At 43.9% G+C, this 24,201-nt stretch overlaps 1 protein-coding gene across 1 annotated transcript in view; it reads left to right on the forward strand.

Annotated features, from left to right (window-relative positions):
* Window positions 1-4,382: 4,382 nt before the first annotated feature.
* LOC133135222 (receptor-type tyrosine-protein phosphatase delta-like) overlaps window positions 4,383-24,201 on the forward strand; it is a 452,453-nt gene continuing 432,634 nt past the window's right edge. The window contains exons 1-3 of the mRNA XM_061252069.1: window positions 4,383-4,510; window positions 4,649-4,757; window positions 4,885-4,914. The gene's annotated coding sequence lies outside the window, so the exon portion shown is untranslated. The remainder of the gene's footprint in view (window positions 4,511-4,648; window positions 4,758-4,884; window positions 4,915-24,201) is intronic.

Here is a 24,201-nt window from a genome sequence, read left to right on the forward strand (position 1 = left end):
TGTTTTTGTTTTGCCGCAAGCCTAATTAGCACTGCGCAACATGTCAGGAGCATCAGATGCAGTCGGTGTCCGAGCCCTGAGATTGGCTCGCCCAGACAACCAGGGATTATTTCACAGACCTCGACCGGTTCCCTAGCACGTCTGACATTGACTGTGAGAAAATCTGGTTTGATCCGCACAAGAGAAGGTAGCTCACTTGAAATCGTACTGATACCGATGCCCTTCTGCACTCTCAGAAATAAAGTGACGGTGGAGGTACATAAGGATCAAATTTCCCTAATGTACCCCCCCCCACCCCCCCTCCCTTTCTCCTCAATTTGCAATTGGCCAATCATACTCACACTGAACTATTTAACACACCCTCAGTTGTGCGAGAGCTCGGATAAGCATGCAAAACCCAATCACATGACGTCAGCCATCATCTTCCTATCACGGCACGATTCGCAAGCTGGTCTCGCACAGACGAAGATGGGCAGAGACGTGAAGCAGTGTGGGGGGGGGGGGAGCAGATACCAGACCATGGGGCCCATCCACACACTGGAACAGAGCCTTCACAGATACCAGACCATGGGGCCCATCCACACACTGGAACAGAGCCTTCACAGATACCAGACCATGGGGCCCATCCACACCCTGGAACAGAGACTTCACAGATACCAGACCATGGGGCCCATCCACACACTGGAACAGAGCCTTAACAGATACCAGACCATGGGGCCCATCCACACACTGGAACAGAGCCTTAACAGGTACCAGACCATGAGGCCCATCCACACACTGGAACAGAGCCTTCACAGATACCAGACCATGGGGCCCATCCACACACTGGAATAGAGCCTTAACAGGTACCAGACCATGAGGCCCATCCACACACTGGAACGGAGCCTTAACAGATACCAGCCCATGGGGCCCATCCACACCCTGGAACAGAGCCTTAACAGATACCAGACCATGGGGCCCATCCACACACTGGAACAGAGCCTTCACAGATACCAGATCATGGGGCCCATCCACACACTGGAACAGAGCCTTAACAGATACCAGATCATGGGGCCCATCCACACACTGGAACAGAGCCTTAACAGGTACCAGACCATGAGGCCCATCCACACACTGGAACAGAGCCTTCACAGATACCAGACCATGGGGCCCATCCACACCCTGGAACAGAGCCTTAACAGATACCAGACCATGGGGCCCATCCACACCCTGGAACAGAGCCTTAACAGATACCAGACCATGGGGCCCATCCACACACTGGAACAGAGCCTTAACAGATACCAGATCATGGGGCCCATCCACACACTGGAACAGAGCCTTAACAGATACCAGCCCATGGGGCCCATCCACACACTGGAACAGAGCCTTAACAGATACCAGACCATGGGGTCCATCCACACACTGGAATAGAGCCTTAACAGATACCAGCCCATGGGGCCCATCCACACCCTGGAACAGAGCCTTAACAGATACCAGATCATGGGGCCCATCCACACACTGGAACAGAGCCTTAACAGATACCAGACCATAAGAATATCACAATGCGGTAGTTTCGAGGCAATTCATGAAATTGTAAAAATGCTACTTCTCATTATAATATAACAGCTGTGGTCTGTTTTTTTTTTTTCATACCAATTAATATGAGAAGTGATTACAAGGGGTTCTGGCATGTTACCATGAGTAATCTGTCACCGAAGGAGTCTCATCACAGAGGTAAGGTGCCTCCCCTGCAACACAGGCGTGGTCTCCCATCTTTCCTGGTACATTATACGGCACCGCACTAGGCAGTCCGGCACCAGGAGAAAGTGGAGACTTTATTTCTAACTTTGCTTTCCATTTTATCATTGAAACTGTGAATATTTGCACACAAGATAAACTTGGTTCGCTTAAAAAAAAAAAAAAGCAAAAAAAAAAACCGCTTGCTTCAGTGTGGCACGCCGGGGTTGAGGCGCGTTCTGGCGGTGCGCCAGTTGATCTCTCAGAAATCTATCATCATCATTTTATGCCTCAGGCACGGCTACTGAGAGGTTGACTCTCTAATCTAGTAAGAGCTAATGATAACCGCACCGGAGTCAATGCCTGCCCCAGTGCCACTCCACGCACTTTCCCCCAGAGCAGACTCTGCATTTTACAGTGATTAATATTCACTGATGTTTAAATCAAAGGAAAGGACCGCGTTCGTACGATATCAAAGCCAGTTAAACGCAAGACTGAAAAACACAATACGATTGTTGTGTGCAGTCTTCCAGAAAGCCTTGGAAAAGACGGTATGGATACACACAGGATGAGCGGTACGTACGGTCCAAGGCTTGAAGCTGTGATGTCATAGTCATGTGACCCACTAATGTTGAGTGTCAGAAGGCAGTTTTCCTACTTGGTGTGTGTTTTGTGGAAAGGGGACAATGCTACAACTGTAACCCTTTCTGTAATACTGTCGGTATATGTAGATCAATTACCACATTGAGCCAACTACAGCACTAATAACAAAAAGCTAAATTGTTAAATTACCTTCAATGCCATGGCATTGCCATGTTGTATAAAGTCTCAATGTAATTTGTGACACATATTTTACTATTTGCTTGGGCATGCATGGGCTTCCAAACCCATGTTTATACCTTAAAAACATACACTTAAGTTGCTATGGGCTGGTTTGAGCTTGTAGATGCGGTTATTGTTCTATGGTGGAGGACTGTATGTACCATGATCCTTTGGGATGGCACTCAGAAGGCATCTCCGAAAGGTCAGGCCCAGTTTTTAGAGTGCAGCTTCCGCATATCGACACGGCCACCAGGCTGTGGACACAGAGGTTATATTGACCTGGTGTCTAATGTACCCCATGGACTGGGGCATCAGGACTGCAGTGTCCTGAACATGCCTGGGTGGGAACGGATGCTCTCTGCCTTTGTGTGTGGACGCCTCGTGGCTGAAAATGAATGGAAGAGGTAAAGACCGTCTCCTTTTCCTGAAAAGCAGTGGAGCCCGCCAATTTCAGTTATTTTACTTGAACTATTGTAGACCAGGCACTGTGCTGTGTACAAAAGATATAGAACCTGCTTTATTCACTACTAACTTATTATTATTATTATTATTATTATTATTATTATTATTATTATTATTATCCTGGATGTATAAACAGGAACTGGTATTACAGAAATTCCCATTGAAAATGTAGATTTAATAAATACTTTGGATTATACCACTTCTCCCTGCAGGAGAGAAATGGCATTGAACTAGCAACAGCGATGTTAGCGTATGCATTTAGATAGCTCCAGTATGTCATTGTCCTGGACTGTTGTTTCTAAATATTTGCATATAGACCTATTTTAGACAAGTATTTCACATCCAGCACCTACCTCCACCTCTCATTACCATTGTATTGAACTTACCTTTGTAGGACATGATTGCCAAAACAACACTTGGTATTGTGGTTCAGCAATTTACTTACAGATACTGTATAAATATAACTACAAAAACGTGTCAGTCTTAATTGTTAGGTTTCTTAACATTGTATGTAGCCTATTTTATATAATTGCTCATGAATAATGTAGTTTTCATATCTATATGACTGCCCACAGTAATCAAAACTTGAGTAGCAATGGTAGGCTGCTGCATGCCTTCATGAATATTTAAACACTTTAAACTGCTCTATATAGCAATTCCTTGTCTGATAACCGTTTTGTGTTCGTTTTGTTTTTATGCCATTATGTCATTTTGACAGTCTTTACCAGGTTGCAAATACATCTATTTTCGCTCATGTGGCGTCCACGGAGCAATCAGAATATAAAAAAGGATCTAAAATAGTCTAAATAAAACCGCCTGAATTAAGTAACATTGTATTGCTTTTAATATCTTCATACTTATAAAGGGTGATTACGCAAATGTTTCCCCTCTTTTTCTTTTTTTTCATTCGACCTAGATTACCACCAAGCAACACCAGCATGATGTCTATGTCCTTAAATTCAATTAAAGGCACATATTCCCTACTAATCGTATTCTTCCTTCGCATTATCTCTACACAGGTGCGCCGAATTCAAGCTAGTTTTGCAAGTTGAATTTGTGCCAAAATACCAGCGTTCAACCGGTCACGTTTCAGTGAGCTGAACGCGGAATACGTTTTATCAGCGTTGCTAATCTATATGTAATGGATTGAATCTTGGCACAGTCATCCGAAAACAACTATCGCCCCTCTTTTTAATCGCGGACGGGCGTCTGTGTCGTTGGGAGGTGGGGGTAAAAAAAACAACATGCTTTTCCAGCCGGCCATCAAGTGGCTCGTTAAGGAAATGCAGGTACTCTCTGTGAAAGCATCTCATCTCATGTCTCTGGCGCGGTAGCTCTCCCTCTCTCTCCCTATCGTTCGCCCTGTCTCTCGCTCTCCTTCCGCTGCCGGCAGTAGTGTGTGGTACAATTTGACAGCAGCGCTATCTCTCCAAAGAAGGCTTAGCGCTCTCACTTTTCTCTCTTTCTCATTACCGCTCGCATTGTCTCCACCGACAGCAAGAGAGAGAGAGTAGGTACCAACTCTCCTTGAGGATAGCAACGCTCGTATATATATTGTTTTTGTTCTTCACTGAGGCAATTCCACTTTTTGGGGAACCCCCGATAAATTAATAGAGCTGATGTGCCTGTGATATATTTTCTCTTGCAGCTTATTTGGGGCCTGTGTCTGGAATAAGGACGTACAGCTGTTTCTGACTCGGGAGACGAAAGATAAGACTCCTCTGGATTTCCACAGAGATTTTGATCTGGATATCTCAGTAAGTAGCAAATTACGCTGCATTTTATGAAGTGAACAAATTAACCGTCTCAGAGAATACGTGTGATGTTTTCAAGCATGCAATTGAATTGATTACTTATAGTTTCCTCTTTGTTATTAAATTTCAGTTTCCGAGGCAATTGAAACCGTCTAACTGGGTGTGTAGTAAGTAGCGTTTGGAGTTGTACTTGCATTGTGTTTTAAGAGGCAGACTCTTAATGCTGTAATTGCATTACTTTGGCTGTGCTGCGTGAGTTTCCTCAGATTACTTTGAAGGAGAATCTTATTTGCTATGTGTTTGAAAGACGCACAAATGTTCATCAATGGCTGTTTTTTTCATATCATTCAAAACACCGATTAGATGGTGTCTTTAAATACATATATTTTGGATTATGACAGCCACCCACAACCGAATACCCCCCCCCCCCCCCCCCCCAAAAAAAAAAAAAAAAAAAATACCCGAAACGTATTCACATTGTTCTATGTTGTAATATGGGTGGTGTGGTTTCAAGTAGATTTACATTCACTATTTTAGTTTGTCTAAGCGTTTGAGTTTGGTTGGTAGAGTATGAAGGAATACTAAAGCTAGTTTTCAGGTTTTTATTAATTTATTTATTTTTGCCTGTGACAATGTCTTGCCATTTTCGGAGGCCAAAGTTTAGCCATTTTCCTTAACCCATTACACCTGATACCCCAGCATTAGTAGGGAGCTTGGGGAGGGAACTCTTCCAGAACTTTTTTTTTTTTTCCCATTGGGCAAGCTGTGGTATTGCAAGGGCAGTTAAAAAAATAAATAAATTAAAAATAAACAATGATGTCATCTCACAACAGTTGGAGAACTGCTTCTAATTATCAAAACTCCTCCCATTTTTGTTCTTACCTAATTTCTCTGTGTATCAGGGGTATCTATATTGCATTAATATTTTCATTAAACTTTCCTGTACAGCACATATCATATAAGATAGTATGTATTTGATGTGCAGTCTGTTTATGTGGATGTACAGTCCAAGCTGATTGAATGCATGCATATGTGTCAGTTGATTGTGGAATAAATGTTAGCATTATGGCATCCAGTTTCTATGCTAATAATGTGCTTCATGCTGCAGAGAACGTACAGTAGGTATTGGATTCAGCTTTTAATCAAATGGCATCTGAAAAAAAAAGAGCTAGCTGGGACAAAGTTCATTGATTTGAATTTTGTTTATTGTTGCAGTATTCGTACTCTGTTGTTTTTATATGAAGCTCAGATGAAATATGGTTGCAAGAAACAATGGTATTCTCAGTCTTCTCAGATGAAATTACGGCTGTTCTCAAGGGAAATGGCAGAACTAAACTAATGAGCCAGTTACAGTACAATAAGGTGACAGGATGAGTTATTTTTAAATGTACTAACGCAATGGTATTTGTTCTTTATTTTCTTTGCCCTTGTGTTGGTTTGTTTTTATTGTTTCCTCTGAAGTAATAACATTTTGTTTTAGTGATAATGGTTTGCAACACAAATACTGGATGTCCGAACACTGAAATTAGCAAAACACTCGAGTGTTTCTCATTCATTTATATGTCGGCATTCAGTAGCATTCCAATAACATTTTTTGTGATTTTTGTGAGTCTGTCCTCTGGATGGGAGAAAACAGAAGATGCAAAATGTATTTTTATACTTCCTGGCTAGTGTGCGGTTTCGTAAAAAAAACTAAAACTGACTTTTCTACTTGATAAGTAATTTACCAGTCATGGTAAAGGGTGTATTTTTTTTTAGATGTTTGGTATGAAGCACAGCTACATTTTAGTGACAGAACTACCGTTATCAGTCAGCAGGACGATGCTCACTAAAATTAATGAGCTAATTCTTGCAGCCTACTTCAGTCATGGTTTCTCTGTAGTGAGACATAATTTCCCTGATTTTTCTACTTTTCCCAGCATAGGAGAAAAAAAGATAATTTTGGAAATAGTGTAGGTGTTATGTGACTTAATGTACACAAGAGGAAGGTAAGCCCAAGACAATATCTGACTATAGCTGATATACCTTTGCATCGGAGGCAATCATCTCATTGGAAAAATAGGTCATGGAAGCAATGCCATGAACGTAAAGCTTCTCAAAGTGTCCCTTTGAAATATCCTCAATTATGCAAGTTCTATCCCCCAAGCACACACACGCACCCACTCACACACACACACACACACACACGCACACACACACACACACACACACACACAGTTTACCATATCGCCATGAATTACCGTTGACACTGCACCAAGGAGGGCAGATAATTTACGATATCCTTGGAGATGATGTTTTAATGGAGGTCGGGGGCAGGGTGGAGAAGGCTGGCTGAGTGGGTGGGCTGCACCCTCTCGCGGGACCAATGCTTTATGTCGTGGGCTTAGCCATTTTGGCTGGGAAAGGGGATTGTGACTTTTACTGTCATGCACTGAATTCTTGGTGAAGGCTATCATGGATTTGTCCCCGGGAGAAGATTTCTCCCTTCCCAGTCCGGGCTGCGGCGGTACGGTCTTCAGCCCGCCCCGACTGAAGATTGTACTTGAAGACCATTTGCTTGTTTGATATCAGGCATCACTAGATGGGGCTTTGAGTTACTGATGGCAGCACAGATGTACAAATTTTCTGGGTGTGAGACAAGACATAAAACCTGAATGATCATGGGCTCGGTATAGGAACAATTGGAAAAAAGAAAATGTACTCCTTATTTCTGTGAATTTTTCCTTTTCCTTTCTTTGCCTTTTACTGAGAGTTTCAGCCGCTCCTGTGTCTTCAAAGTGGTCTCATTACCGTACCTGTTTTCCCCCCTGAGAGAAAAAGGTCTATAATTATGGTTTATGAAATTCTTTTCTATGACATAATCAGGCCATTGCTAAGTGATAGCGCAAGATTGTCACAACAAAGGCTGAGTACCACGTAAACAAGCTGCAAATTATGATTTTCTTTTTTTTTTTTTTCGCTATCCCTGGTGAAATATAATTTGCTGTTCAGTAAGACTGTATCTTCCCAACAGCTTTAAAGCCTTGCTGAGGTTTCAATTTCTTCCTGACAAAGGTTGGTAATGAAAGCCAGTCCAACGTTGACGCACTGGAGGAAAATAAATCTATCAAGACGGCACTAAGCAACAAAACAAATTTATAATTGTTGATTCCCCCCCCCCCCAAATGAACAAAATTTTTTCATAGATTTCTGAGTCTTCTCCCTCAAAATGGCTGGCATGCCTTTCAGTAAAACCGCCCTGATTACAGCTCATATCCTCATCCACACAAAGCGTGTTTGCCTCCCTGGGGTAGTTCTGTCACGAGGACGAAGTGGAGTTAGACACACCTGGCGCGTGAGTTTTCCGGAAACTTCTGATTCATCCCGGAATAAAGTGACTCTCCTTGAAATGATAAAAGCGCGGGATCTTTCTCCGTCGGCCGGAGATGTTTCCTTTATCCCTGCTGCTGGCGCTTCTCGTGCGCGGCAAACGTTCCCGTCGCCGGGATCCGCTCATCACCTGGGCGACCGCGAGGTGCGAGTCACCGAACGACGGGACCCAAGGCTACTCCCGGAGCGGTCCCCGAACCTGCGCGTTCCCCTCTGATTCCTCATTAGACGGAATAACCCTGACAGGAGCAGGTGACCTTGGGCCTGTGTGCCTGCTCCTATTGGATTGTGGGAATGACTAAGTGGATCCGCTCCCCGAAGATTGTAAGTCATTCGTTCTCATTTTGCTGCGAGTCATCGAACTTTATCGAGACATCAAACTGTTTTTGGTGGTGGTGGGGGTGGGGGGGGGGGGAGGGGGTGTGAGCGATCGTATAAACAAGAGAGGGTGGTCTTGCCAAGCCTCTGTAGTTGTATTAGCTGTCATGCGTTTTTCACCGTGATGGATGAATGCTTATTTCAATAATTCAATCATCAATGTGATTCATGCATGGTTCTGACGCTAACTGGACAATAGCCACACAGCATTATAGCCCCCTCATGCACAGTACGTCTCTGCCTTCTGCATTCTGGTTATCTCTGCACACCTGGGTCAAATACTGTACGTAATAGTTTTGGATTAAAATGATTTACTATGCTTTACTGAGCTTGTCTGGCCTATGGAACCCATGAAATACTCTCGGTGCAAACCCATCTTCCGGTCCTTTTGGTTGGCTCAATAGCAGTAGGCAAGGTCAATCAAGCACAGAATCTTTTAATCCAAAACAATGATGTAATTGACCCAGGTCTGAATCGCTGTAACACTGGTCTATTTGGTTGTTTAACGTGTGTTCTACCAACAGTAAGTGATATCATCATTGCGGCCATTTAGGTTAACATATGTAATGTAATGTTCTGAGAGAACACGAGACCTTTTGTGTGTTTTCTGTTGAATTACTGGGGCGCTTTCCAGTTCGGTTATTTCTTTTATTTTTCATTTTTATCGTGGGGTTGGGCTTGGATGAAACTCAGCGATTTGATCCCTGTGCTCAAGAGCAAAGGACCATGGAGACACAGCAGCCAATCAGCTTGCGTTTTGCATAACGTCGAGGCAGATTCCCAGGCAGTGAATGGGAAAAGGGATTTGAACATTTGATGGGCTTTTTTCCCTCCAAGCCCACGAGGAACTCGGCTATGTTTACGTTACTTTGGCTGAGTATATGCATCTACATGGAAATGCATTGGCCCGTGCTGCAAAAGCAACTTTGAGTGTTAAACTAATGTGTTACTGGGCGTATAGCGTTGTTTAACCCGAGGCGAGCATTAGCATGAATAAACACGACTGCTGGCAAACGGGAGCTAGTTCACTCCCTGCACATCCCTGATTGCCTTGGCATGAACAATTAAAATCAATTAGACACCCAGTCGGTAGTACGGGGCTTTCACAATTCAATAAGACCGCGTCTCTTTAGAAATCAGGACGGGGAATGTGCACACTCCGCTCGATCTCAGCGAAACGACGCACTGTCTGTCCCGGACTTAACCCGCACAGGACGCCTTCCTCCCTCACCTACGAACCTGCCTTATCACCACGGTTACACAGACCACGGCCACTCTGCTGAGCCGACAGAATGCTCTAATTAAAAAAGCGAAGCGGCCATTATTTAAGGTTAGCTGGGTGCACATGCAAATGAGGGGTTTGTGTGTTTCTTTTTTTGCCTTTGCGGCATTATTTCCCCCCAACAGTCTGTGCGCTGAATGTACAGTACAGTGCACATTATTTTGAAGGAGTCTGTGATTATGGATTATATTGTCAACTTTCAGGATGCCACTGTATTGCTGTTCTAGCCTGACGTTAAATTTCTTTAGTCTTAATCTTAGCTGAAGTAAACCCAGTTGTCAAGGCCTCTATGTTCTGACAGAACATGGTACATAGTAAGTTGATGTACCATGTTTTTTTATTATTTTTACTTTGCACATATTCATCACTGTCATTTCCTCAATACTGTTGGTGAAAATGACACTAGCGCACCAGTCTGTGGCTTCAGACCGAGGCAGTGGATGTGCACAGCGTACAGTGGGGCCACATTAGCTCAGGAAGGTAGAGCGGTCATCTGGCAGAGAGCTCGATCCCTCGCCCTGGGCGTGTCAAAGTGTCCCTGAGTAAGGCGCCTAACCCCCGATTGCTCCTGATGAGCTGGTAGGTGCCTCGCCCGGCAGCCTTTTGCCATCACTTTGTCAGTGTGTGAATGGGTGAGTGAGAGGCATTAATTGTAAAGCGCCTTGTTGCAGCCATAGTTGCTGGGAAGGGCTCTATATAAAAGCAGTCCATTTACCATTTAGCGTGTGGTCCATTTACCGTTTACCGTGTGCTGTATGTGCGACTGGGTATGGCAGGAGACAGCTGGTCTGTTCCTCTGGGCTGGGCCCAGGCTGTAATCCTTCAGCGCTTGCAGTTTGTTTAAAAACCAGAGGACGCGGTGGAAGATGATTCATGCTGGCCGCTATAGTGTGCAGAAACGGTCGAAGAACATTTCAGAAAGCATCTTCTGTCAAACATGGCTTATCCACTGTATACAGTAGATCGCATTCATCTTACAAAAAAAACAAAAATATCCAATATTTCTTAGAGGAGGATAATCGTTAACTGTGGGGTCTCTGACCCTGGTCTTGGACAGCTACCGGCCATGCTGTTTCTGTTGTTACTCGGCACTTAAAGCAGTTACACAGGTACTCATTTGGCCTGGTTTGCTGGGTCTGAACGGAGTGCTGATTTTAAAGTGAAAACGAAACGCAGCTCAGCCCGTGGCTCTCCAGGGTGGCAGGCCCCAGAGCTATCTGATGCAATTTCACATTTTAAGTTGATATTGAGTGGATCTGATTTATTCTGTATGTACATATTTTGCATTCTATCTGCCTGGCTTCTCGTCCCCTCTTTAATGCAAGCGGAGGACATTTTGAGCGATTGAATTGGCGGCTGTTTCACTGGTGAAGGTTGACAGTTCCTAGCGAGCCAAGCCCAGTGCAAGCAGCCCGTCCTCTGTTCTTTCTCCAGAGCCCCAGGAGACACACAGTCACGGCCCTGAAGGGTAACGCACCGATCAGTTATTTTAGCCGGAAAGCCCCTCAGCAGTCCCCAGTAATTTACCATTTCAAATCATCAGTTGGTTCATGAAAAGAAACTGCCACTTCCAATTTAAAAAATAGCTTTTTGTTCATAATATGAGGGGAAACATGAGACAAAGGTTGCCAATTGCCCGGTTTTGACCGGAATGCCTGGTCTTCAAATTATTTTTACCGGTCCGGTTTGTGGTCCCAACCGACAATATTATGTCTGATTGGAGTATGCTAATTGTTTGAGAAAATATACCCTTTGTTTGTGATAAATTTGCATCTCAACCACCCCCTGGTCCATGATCCATTCTCAACACCCAACACCCACCATCTGTGCACAGTCTTCAAACCCAGCTCTGTAGGGATACCATCAGACATAGTGCGTTTGCACGTGTATTGAGATGTTATGCGTATCCAGGTATCCAGCTATAATGTGCGGTGAATAACACACACATTCTCTGACTGACCTTAGCTAGCAGATCAATCAGCTGCTTGCAGGAGACGGAAATCCTCAGCAATACAAATTCAAAATACTGTACACAATATAAAAAAATTGTGAATATGTGAAGTATAAGGAAGAAAATATGATATACTGACATGGTGCACAGTCTTGTACAGATATATACAGGTCTAGACATACAAGTCTGTTTTTACTCTGGACTGTTGTGGTGAGGCAGAAATGCATGCTGGTATTTTTCCTCCTGTTTTAGCACTTACCTTGGTGTGTGGACCAGGGGGACACGGTCTGGGCAGACCGCATTGAGCAACAGAAGCGTGGTTCTCATGCAAACGCAATTATGAACTCAGCATGAACCGAGTGAAAACCAAAAGCTGCAATCCACAGAGGTTTTATTTGTGTTTTGTCAAAATCCCAAACTGAGGATAGTTGCACATCCCAGTAACCCCAGATTTCCCAGGGACTCTGTGTTTGAGGGGGAATGGCTTGTGTTGACGAGACGCGAGTACTCTGTGATGGGCTTATTTTGGTTGAGGTCTCCAAACTGTAAGCAGCCAGAGCCAGCTAGGGAGACATATACAACCGCAGATGTTAATTATTTCTGATAATACAGCCCACCAGTAGGGGATCTACATCAGGGAGCAGATTTAAAGAGACAGGATAAAATATGATTCTTAGTCCAGCTAACATGAGATTGGCATGAGAGCAAGGCCTACTCTGTGAAAATACATTTTAAAACCATCACTAATGCAAATTGTGTGTTTGGTAGTAATAATAATAATAATAATAATAATAATAATCTGGGAGATATTTCTGTAAAAAAAGATCAAATTGGTACCAATGTTTACAAAAGTCAAGGTACCTATCCAAATCCTGCTTACTCCTTCTGTGATAAATGTAGTTCACAGATTGTCGAAAGAAACAAAAAAACAAATGTATTAATAGACCAACCAGTGATGGTAAATCAGCGCTAATTCTCCCTGGGTTTGACGGAGCTACCGCACCAGGTGTGCTCCAGGGGTCTACAGGCAGAGACTGCAGCCTGGCGTGTTCCAGGGGTCTACAGGCAGAGACTGCAGCCTGGCCTGCTGCAGGGGTCTACAGGCAGAGACTGCAGCCTGGCCTGCTGCAGGGGTCTACAGGCAGAGACTGCAGCCTGGCCTGCTCCAGGTCCACAGGCAGAGACTGCAGCCTGGCCTGCTCCAGGTCCACAGGCAGAGACTGCAGCCTGGCCTGCTGCAGGGGTCTACAGGCAGAGACTGCAGCCTGGCCTGCTCCAGGTCCACAGGCAGAGACTGCAGCCTGGCCTGCTGCAGGGGTCTACAGGCAGAGACTGCAGCCTGGCCTGCTGCAGGGGTCTACAGGCAGAGACTGCAGCCTGGCGTGCTGCAGGGGTCTACAGGCAGAGACTGCAGCCTGGCCTGCTGCAGGGGTCTACAGGCAGAGACTGCAGCCTGGCCTGCTGCAGGGGTCTACAGACAGAGACGGTGTGAGAAGGAGAGGCCTGGAGATGAGCCCCCTGAAGCAGGGCTATAGCTGGCGGAGCTTGTGCTGGTCCCAGCGTCCCTGACGCACCACCGGCTTACGGCAGCATACAAACGCTATCAAAGAGTTTAACATCGCCGGGGGGAATTGCATCTGCTCGTGTGCTCCTGGTTCCGTCCTCGGGACTGGCGGATAAAAGCCTGGCCGCGTCGGAGCGCATTTCCCCTTGTCCGCTCTGCCGACTTAGCGGGCCACACCGCTCGCACAAGACATCAGAAATCACTCGGCCCTAAGTGCACCCCGCTGCCAGGTGTCGACACGGGGAGAATTTCAGCCCCGGAAAGCATTCCTGACATTCTTAGGCACGGCTGGTTATTAATTTATTTAGCCGTATTGTTTTATTAAACAAGTGCCGTGGCTCCGGGTTCGTCTGCGAGACCCTGTCATGTAAATCACCGCCGTTAGACGGCGGGCGGAGAGAGAGCAGGGCTGGCGGAGAGAGAGCAGGGCGGGCGTCAGGACGTGCACCTCTCACCGCGCACGGGTGCGAGCGTGTTTGAGGGGGGCGGGGGGGAGGTGGCGTGATAAATAATTGTCCTACCCTCCGGATAGGATCTGGCTGGCAGTGCCCCGCTGGTAGGGTGTGTATTTTTAGAACAAAAAGTACGCAGCGCTCCGCATGTGTGCGCTGAGAATTCCGAGCGGAATTCTGCCGGCGCTCCGGTGCATTCTGGCCTCATCTGGACCGCGTATCGACGGGAAGAGAGCGGGGAAAACTCCAGCAATTCCAGTGGCTCCACCGGTTACTCCTTATTTATTTACACTGCCGTTTGGTTTGAGCCTGACTGCAGGAAGACACTGGTTCAAGGTGATCTTGTGATGTGAATGGTGGCAGCATCTCTGCCTGTGAGCCCCACCAACCATCTTGTACACACTGACAGGAAATGACACCTAGCACAGGGCCAGCCGTATGCTCTGCGACCTGGCGTCTTGCATCTTGTGTTCAGCGTATAAATACCTGATAGATAACAAAAGGATATAACAAGTTAGAATAGGAAAATCAATATGGGGAGAAAATGAGCCTTAAGGCAAAGTGCAATTTAAAAACATATTTTACCCTTAGGTCTCGGACGAGAGGGAGAAAAGGAATCTAGGTTTACTGTCGAGGAAACCATCGATGAGAAATTTGCCTTTGCTGAGCTCAGCTTTTCTTATGCAACTCTTCTTTGATTATTTAATTTTGTTAGAATTAACTTATTTTTGTGATCATATCAAAGGTCAGCTGTATCCTTTCAGACAACGGCAAATCAGTCTTTCTGTCTGCCTTGCAGAAGCAAACCCTTTATTCTCTCAGATATAAACGGTTTGTTGAAAGTGGTGGGGGTGGTGTTTCCTTTAATAAAAAACAAAAAAACAAAATGGCGCCTGAGACTTGGAAGGAAGTCTGCGGTGGAACCGGTGGGAGTGTTTTTTTTTTCAGAATAAAAGCGCATTAAAGTTCAAAACAAGACTTTGGAAGTCTTGCTGTTTGTTGCCTGTGGATGATCCTGGATAGGAAAAAAGACATATTGTTGGACCAAATGCCATTGCAAATGCCATTGCATTTCCACATTGCTACATTTTTGTTCTATTGCTATGTAAGCATCAGAAAATGCCCCATAACATGATGATTATTATCATTTATTTTGCATTCAATTGACAACAGTTATACAAGTCTATTTCCTGTATGCTTAAAATCAAACCTGTGAAATATGTAATTTTTTTGGGACTTTTCTGTGCTCGATTGATCTTTCCTGGTGCAATTGCGCCAACCAAGAGGACCAGCAGGCAGTGCTTTTTGAGAGTGTTTCATAGGTTATAATACACCAGGCAAACTCAGCTTAAGCATAGAAAAGCATTTGAATCCAAAATGATTACGTATTTGACCCAGGTCTGCCGAAAACGCTACTATGACTCAACACGACTGACGGCTCATTCTGTTGAAGTGCACAGACTCCTGATGTTAATTATTCTGCACACATCTCTCATTTTAGACCAGCTCTGGCATAGGCACTCAACAGAAACACTGAAAACGCACTTACAGGAGTTTGTACAGCCCAACCGGCCGTATAAATGTCTATAAATCAGCGGCCCGTGACCCAGTAAGAAGTCTAATTTTGCCCCCCGCAGCTCACAATTAGCACGATTACTCCTTGCGAGGACAGGCTGTGGTAGATTGACAACTAGATTGCCCTCTGCTTCGAGCACGGAGAGGCCCATTAATGCATCTACATCTCTACCTCAAGGCTTGTGACCTGAGCGCCCCTTCCAGCCTGCTGTATATGTTCTATAGATGGGCACAAATTCTTTACTAATATTTTCCGAGATTGATACTGACGGTTGATGCCCACCTGACCAGTCCCACAAACGAGATTTGTTCCCGACATGAAGGCACCCAAATGGTCAAACGTAAAATAGTGCAGAAAATGTGCGATTAATGACTCGCCGTGTGTATTGATAAAGTTGGAACAGGATCAGTTCATACCCTCTCTTTTTAGTGATAGGCAGGGGAATAGGGAGTTAGAAATGTTTCTCTGGCGATGGAATTTTTCATCCGTTTGTCTTTTCTTTCCCTTGGAAAGGCAGGAGAAGAAGGGAAACGTGTAAAGATAGGAGTAGAGGCTGTTGGCTAAATGACTTACTGCAATGCCTTACAACTGTTTAGCCACTGTGAGCATACCTGCCGAACACTTGCTTACTGCACAATCGAAAACGCTCATCGTGATGTATGAGCAGAAGAGCCAGACAACGCTAAACATGCAAATTTCAGTCAATGGAGTCTTCTCTATTCTCCGTCGCATGAATTTAGCAGAGAATGAGAAACGAAGTGGCTTTTCTTCGCGGGCTCACAAGATGAGCCGGAGCCGACGTGTTTGTGGATTACAATGCCTGACATTTGTGATTACGCCCTGGTTACCCTGCATTTGGATGGGATGAATTATATTGCATGACAATGCAGCCGATTTTCAAGTTGTGGGAGTTCTGTGGCACTGTCTCTGAAGCTACAGTAAGATGCTTTTAGGCAAGGTATTTACAAAAAAATGAGACATTCCCATTTTTAATTCATAAGAAAAACAAATGTAAGCCACATTCATTTATTTATTTTGCAGTGCATTCATGGAAAAATTTTTTTTAATGGGCCCACAAAATCAATACTATGCAACATATCCAAAAGGAACCATCACTAAACTTGCCGCGGTGATAAAATATAATATATTCCATAAATGAACCCTCCTGATCCTGGCTTTTATTTAAATTTTTGTTTTGTTTTCCACGTGGAAGAAGAACAGCGAGGAGGAAAAAAAAAAAAGATTAGGCCAATCTCATTTTAGATAATACCACAGGTACTTTGAAAGCGCTAACGTGTGTGCATTAACAAGGCAAATGGCTGTTTTGGTATTCTCTCTGATATAAATAACACAAACCGACTGAGCCAAGCCTCACTGCGAGGCAGCAGAAGCACTGATATTCGCGATGGGAGAGTTCACTGTCCTGAAGGCATTAGATTGAAGTTGCCTACTCCATGGGCACTGCTGGTGTCCCTGTACTCTGTGATTATCAACTCCATTTCCCCTTTTCATCTGAATGCAAAGCAATAACCCCCCTCCCCGTGATATTGTCCCATCAGTCAAAACCATTCTTTTCCCATTTAGCTCCACATTGGCTGAATTGGAGGCAGACAGCTGCATCATTGTGTCCTTTTTATTTTGCTTCATTCTTTGCTTATGTACGTATCAACATAACATGACAGGTAGTATTCCGCTATTCACAGATTTGTTGCTCTGAAACGTTCCGGGAATTTGACGGAAGCAGGCCGTCAAAACAAGTCAATTGTCAGTCGATATCCTTTCAGGCGCTTCCAGGGGACCGCGGAGCTGATCCCAGATCAGGGAAAAACGTGGTATAAGCCTGAACTGAGAATCCCCAGGGAGCCCATTAAACACAATGCACAGGCTTTTCAGGGTTAAATGCAGTGACCCTCACCCCAAATAAATGCCATGTTGTTGTGTATCACTGGGAAAGATATTCTAGGACAAGCGGTCAGTAAAAAAAGCCTGATTGATTGTTTAGGCCTGATTTCGCTATTTCCATCTCAAGACTCGTGAACTTTGACCTCATGCCCTTCAGAAGATTCTCTATTGCAATACAAAGTCAGGATTATATGTGTTTTTTGTTTATTTATTCATTCAATAATAGTAATTTATTTTATTTGTTTACTTGCTTGCTTACTTGCAGTACTTACTAGCTTTCTTGTAGTACTTATTTAATATTTTGGATTTGCTGTAAAGTGTAGTGACAGCCGTAATATCCACTACATGGGAAATTGAGTATGTTAAATATCATCGTACTGGAATAAATGTGGTGGAGTCCTGGTAGTGAGAGGTGTTGGGATTACCTTTGCAGGCTGGTTTAATGAATAAAGCATTAGCATGGTTTAATCGCTAGCGCACTGGATAAACTGAACAATGCGGATTGCGATTCGGCTGATTCGCTAAGGAATTACCAGTGTGCTTAAGATAACATGGGCTCAGATTTTCTGGGTTTATAGGTAGGTCTGTTACTGCAGATAATTGGGCTTTGCCCAGTCACCAGAGATGGGTGTTTCTGGGGCCAGAGTCGAACAATAGAAGAAGAAGAAGAAGAAGAAGAAGAAGGGGGGAAAAAACACTGCAATTTGAAAAACGGACCTTTTGAGGAACAACAAATAGTGATGCCAATGGTCTTTCGAATTAATGTTTGGTTTTTTAACCCTTTAAGGTGTGAGATAACAAATACAGTAAGTACATTAGCATTTGTACTTAACTTTGGCACGTGATTAAGTGCATGCATTGCTGCTTTTCTTTGATGACAAACACAGTTTGGCCATCACCAAAAATAGGTAAGCCAAATTGTGATTGAATCCAAGGCACAAGGCAAAAATGGAAAGTATTTCAGTGTAAGAGTTCTGGTTCTAGGTGGATAGGCAAGATATGGACAGGGAAACACAAGCCTAGATCAGCACACCTACACCACTATGGGCCAGGCCTAAATCATTATAATTGACAAATAAACCCACGCAGGCGATAGACTGAATTTCAACCGATGCTAAATTGAGTGGACATACTGTTGCTCTCCACCGTTTGTTAATAGACGTGTTGCTTTTTCCGAAGCCTTTCTTCTTCTTTTGACCTTAACGGGAGGCGTGAATCGCGTGGATTATTTCTACGGAGTTGGATTTATCCGCGGTAATTTTCATTGCTTTAATGGACCTGTGCTATTATTATTACTGCTGTTATAATGTGCAGTGTGTGTGTGTGTGTGTGTGTGTGTGTGTTGTGATATTGCTCATTCTTTGGCCCTACTTTACAACTGGCCCTCAATGTGACATCAGCTGCATCGCAGAAGCAAGGCTTTACTCATCGTGAGAAACTCATAGTTACTCATAGTTTACTCACGGGAGCACCTTGGGGAACAGGCTTCTGTTGAAGGCGTTTTATTAGTGTCATTATAAAGTCTACTCACGATGACGGCATATACACAGCAAACTCAGTACCAGAACGGGGTCCTAATATTATTTGTTTTGGATTCAAATACGTTTCTGTCCTCTGTTGATCTTGCCTGGTGCATTTGAGTCTGTGAGGAGGAGCAGATGAGCGGGGTTTGTGCTTTTGGGATTATTTCATTTGTTCCAATACACCAGGCAAGCTTAGTCAAATGCAGAAAAGTTTTTGAAACCCAAACAAATACTATTTGTACCCAGGTCTACAGAGAATCATTTTGAATGGCTTTACTACTTTTTGTCATTTTTGTATTTCACAATGTACAGTACATTCTCCCTGTAGCACCATTGCCATCACGTTCAACACTGATTTGACATATGGGGTGTTTTTTTTATTAGTTATGAGTCATTTTGTTGTTTATTTTTTCCTTTTTAATTGTTATTTAGTTTCTAAAGAGCACTTCTATCAGGTCCTATCACAATCTCAGGTTTCAAGCTATTTTCATTAGGCTAAGAAAGTGAATTAGCATTCGGCCGTAGGCAATGGCACCCTCTCGCCCGCGTGTCTCCACTGAGAAACACCAGCATCCACTTTTAACTTCGGTGCTGACAAAGTGCAGTAATGATTCACCGCCCCCCCCCCCCCCCTCCCCCCCACACACACTCCCCCGTTCCAACGCGTGACAAACGGCGCGCTTAAATATAGGATTCGACATTAAAACTGCAATCGGCGGGGCTGAGTGGATGAATTTGTGATAAACTGTCCCTGGAGGTTTATAAACACATTTTCGATTAAAAAAAAAAAAAAAAAAAAAAGGAAAAAAAAAAAAAAGGTGCGAGATTCTTTCTCACACCAAGTGCTGCTCTATTTTGACTGCATGAACTTATAGGTTGGCCTCAGCACCTGCTTCCTCAGAGCTGTAAACAAGCCCACACTATATACTGCCAAGCCCCGACATCCATATCTCCTGTTTTACTGCTATAAAGGCCTGATTGCCTGCATAAAGTGGAGGAAAAGCCTGCTTCTATTAACTTCTTTTTTTTTCCTCTCCGGTGGAATAGCCAAACATATCCCCCAGACACGGACTCATCTACTCTGTCTGTCTCCACTGACCCTGTAATCAAACACAGAGACGTGGAAGGATTCCTCGGATCTGTGCTAAAGTTTGTAATTCTTTCATCTTAGTAGTGGCCGTCATGAATTCTAAATTTATATTGTTTTTAGATATTCTTAATTTTCTTAAGCATGTGCTGAAGATTGGCAGCTTTCACTTTAAGGCTGTGTGCATACAGATATAATAATTTAAAAAATAATTTAATTCAAAGATTGTTCACCGGCCTTCAAAATATAGAAAATATCAAAAGGCAGTTGAGTCATATTTGAGAACATGCATTTTGACTGAATTGGTTGTTAATTTAAAGTAGAAAAGCAGCCCAGAAAACCAAGTAGCACTTCAGCTCAAGGAAGCTGTAGGTGTAAATGCTATAGTCAATTATGGCCAAGTGTTCAATTCCACAGGAAAATAAAACTGTGCCCTCCGATGTCTTAACGACATGCAGTGACCTTCCAACTGCAATTGATTGTGTTTACCGCTCTCTGATTATTCATCATTCCCAGTCTCACGAGTGACAGTGCCATAGCGCCAAACTTATAGTGAGCTGATTGACTGATTATTCTTTCCTGACGTTGATATGGGGTCTCCAACTCTTGTCCAAAAGAGCTCCGTGATTTTACCTTAAATCAGCGACATAATTCAGACCCGAGACCCCCTCCAAATCTCGCCCCCTGAGAGCCCCGTGTTAGGTGACTTCCTCTGCCGCATAAGCAGCGGGTAACCTCATTAGTTGGTGTGTGCGGGTTGCCACCGGTGAACCGGTTTCACCATCGGGGGCATTAGCTCCGGAGGTAAGTGTGGTCGTCGGCCAGTCAGAAGGTTGCTGGTTTGATCCCCCGCCCTGGGTGTGTGGAATGGTCTCAGGGGCGGGGGACCGAACCAGCAGCCTTCCCACGGCTGACTGCAGCCTCTCACTGTTGGTGTGCCAGTGTATGTGTGTGTGAATGAGAGGCATTATTTTGGATAAAGCTTGATATAAATACAGTCCATTTACCATCTGATGTGTGAAAATAAAGTTAAGAGAGACTCGGGAGGGAGCTAACATGCCATGTGGATCAAAGGAACAATGGCTTTGTGTTGCTGGCGTGTCAAATGGTGCCAGCAGGACAGTGCAAATGTTCACCTTCTGAAGTGCAACTTTCAACTGTCTCTAACGTGGCAAGACATTACTGTGAAACAGCCTGTCAATGGTCGGCTCGCTCCGTGTTTTATTAAAAAAGAAAGCTAAAATAATATAATTCTATTGCTTTACTTTAGTATGGTAAACTGTATTGTTTTGCCATTGAAACAGACATTTACTGCACCCTGTTCACACATCATCTCAAGACCTAGATATGATGTGTCCATTGATTTTATAATAACATATTCTTTGCCAGAAAACCTTTAAAGATTGACGAGGAGAGACAAAAGCTCTGGAAAGACAATGTCGAATTGAGCCGTTATGAGCAACTGCTGTCTTTAGACACCACAAGGTCTACTGCGCTGTTGTTTCTGAAGAAGTGCCATCGTGACTAGTGTTCGTCAGGAGAATTGACAGGCCGAGAGTTGCACTGCTAGCATTAGCTCTGGAATAGGGAGGGTAAGTCATCTGCAGAGAGCCTCTAGCCTGGCATTATGTCCCCAAACGGCTGGGATTATATGGGTCTGTGTATTGTACGGCTAATACTTGAATGGGGAGCTTGTTGGAAAGCCAGTTGGTTGCTGCTAAGAGAAGTGTACAGTGCTGCATGCAAGCTGCACTGCGATTGTAGTGAATGTGATGTGTACATGGACCAAGCTGAATATTCATTTTAGGCTTCAAACCGCCTCTGATTTTTAATTTTTTTTTTACTATTTACCTTAAATCAATAACAATTGTTATTATTTACCTTAAATCAGTGATATAACTCCAAGACCCAAGAACCCCTGTGAATTAACTGTGTATTCAAGCCCTGTAATTCATTAATTAAGAGCTGTGGGATGACCAAACCGCTCCCCCCGAGACCCCTCTGTTAGGTGACTTCCACTGAAGCATAAACACCATGTGACCTAATTATTTTTATTTTTATTTGTGTTGCTTTCTGCGCCACACAGCGCCCACAGATTAGGCACATGTAAAAAGTAGTCTAAATCCTGTCCTATATCCTGTGTCTGTATTTGTATTGCCACGTTATATTATTGTGCAGCCCCCCTGCTCTCCCCCCCTCCACCAGCACAGGAATAATAACATCAAATATTTTAATAAAAAAGAGATACTGAAGGTATTTCTTTTTTTCTGGCACAAAATACACATTGAACTCAAACACTGCCAAAGGCAAGTAGAATTCCTGTTGGGCTGATGTAGGAGGACACCCACTCAACCATCGCTTGTGAGTTTGGAAATATATGCAGTCAGGATACATTTTTTACCTTCTATCAACACTTGCCTTCAATTTACAGTGGCCAAGTGGTTTAACATCATGGGTGGGCCTACGTATAAGGAGTCCACATTCATGTGGTTGAACAATAAAAAATAAAAAAAACATGCTCCCCACAAGAGAATGCAAAGATTGTCAGAGGTGTAAAATCCAGGTTCAGAAAGTAAAAGTCCTCCCCGGTATTTTGTTCCATTCACCTGGATTTGCTAATTAGCGCAATTCTTACAATTCAACCAGGAGGTAGAACTATAATGAGTGAACTCAGCTGGCTGAGTTTGTGGGTGGAAGAAACGCATGGCAGGACTTTTTCTTTCCACCTCTGGTGACACTGTAGGTTTAAGTCAGCTGGTCACTAACAGAATATGCCTGATGTGCCAGGTGATGTCGGTCTGTGGTCTCCAGGTGCCCTGCACACAAAGCTACACTCGTGTAGAGCACGTTAGCCCGTTCAGCTAAGGACCCATGGGCCTTAACGAAGGAGCCAGTGACCGCATTGGCGGTTGAATCGCAGGGATTGGAATCACTTGGGGCAGCCTACGCATCACTGGTGAGCAGACTGCACCTTGTGGCAGAAGGGTCAGCCGTTTCCCATTCATTTAAAACTCCCTGTCCCATTATTACCCTCAGCGTGCCCGAGTCCAGTTCCTCTGCCTCAGCAATCAGTGAATTATCAGACTAATCACCTGAATTAGCCATCGGCAGATAATTGCCTTTTCATATATATATATATATATATACTCTATATTCATATACTTTACCGTATAATATCTATAATTTTATTAGTTTATTGTTTTCTCATGTTCATGACTGCAAAACGTGGCTTGTTGGGATGTGAAGATACAGATCCGTCTGGTGTTAAGAACAGATTCTGTGACTTTACTGTTGATAAGGTAACAAAAAAGCTAGTGAGATTAATGGGGTGAGTTACCACTTCAAGCAGAAAAAATAAATGCTTTTGATGATTAAATTGGTTTTCATTTCATTGAAATCTGCATCATTATTTAAATGATTGAACTTGAATAAAAAGAACGCAAGCGCATAATAGATAAGGAAAATGGATGCCAGTGGGCACAGATTATTCAAAATGGTGGTGCATTCGCTAATCAAGCTACATTAACGGAAATTGTTGCTCTGATTGCGGCTTCTGCTGCATGAGATATCTGATCTGCCACTAGCACTGTTCCTGAACATCCAATCACCAAGTTAGAAAACACACCTTGGGCTTGGGTAGCAAATATTGAAACACACCGATGGTGATAACTGGCACATATGGAAGGTACTCAGGTCATGTTTACTCTGAAAGGAACACTAAAAACTTCAGATTGATGGTCAAGATCTGTCTTCTTACAGTAGGCGAGGTGTCTCTCTCTCAAAGTGATTGTTATTATTAATATTAATTTCTTGGCGTGAAGAAGTTTTGACTTCGACGTGCATTTAAGCCCGCAGCCAGGGTAACTTGGCTGACGTCGGGGCAAGTAATCTCGCTGTGTGGCGGGGTGTGGGACCCTGGATGTGTTACCATGGAAATGCATAGGTAGATGTAAGGTTTGTTTCATGAAACTGGAATGCTGGAGTCGTTTCGCACAAAAGGCAGCCGGCGAGCTCATTAATCCCACTTAGAGCTGTACGCCTCGGGCATTTGGAGAAATGCGTATCGATCAAACGGCATCTCGACTCCCGGAGCCGGTATCACCTGGATCTGCACAGTAGATGTAGTCTGTGAGCGGACCGCTTTCCCTGTCATAAAGCCTGAACTTCATACACTCACTCCGGTCTCCTTACATGACCCTCCGTCACTGTGGAAAGCGTAATCTTTTAATGGTGGAGTTCAGCTCGTCAATACTCTGGATTATAGCACTGTTGTGTCCTTCTGTGCAAAGATAAATGCTTTCTTGTTGCTCTTTTATTGGATAATTTATTTTTTATGTATGTGTTTTTGAGTATATCCAATAAT

Source organism: Conger conger, chromosome 8 (genome assembly GCF_963514075.1).
Source record: "Conger conger chromosome 8, fConCon1.1, whole genome shotgun sequence".
NCBI lineage: Eukaryota > Metazoa > Chordata > Actinopteri > Anguilliformes > Congridae > Conger > Conger conger.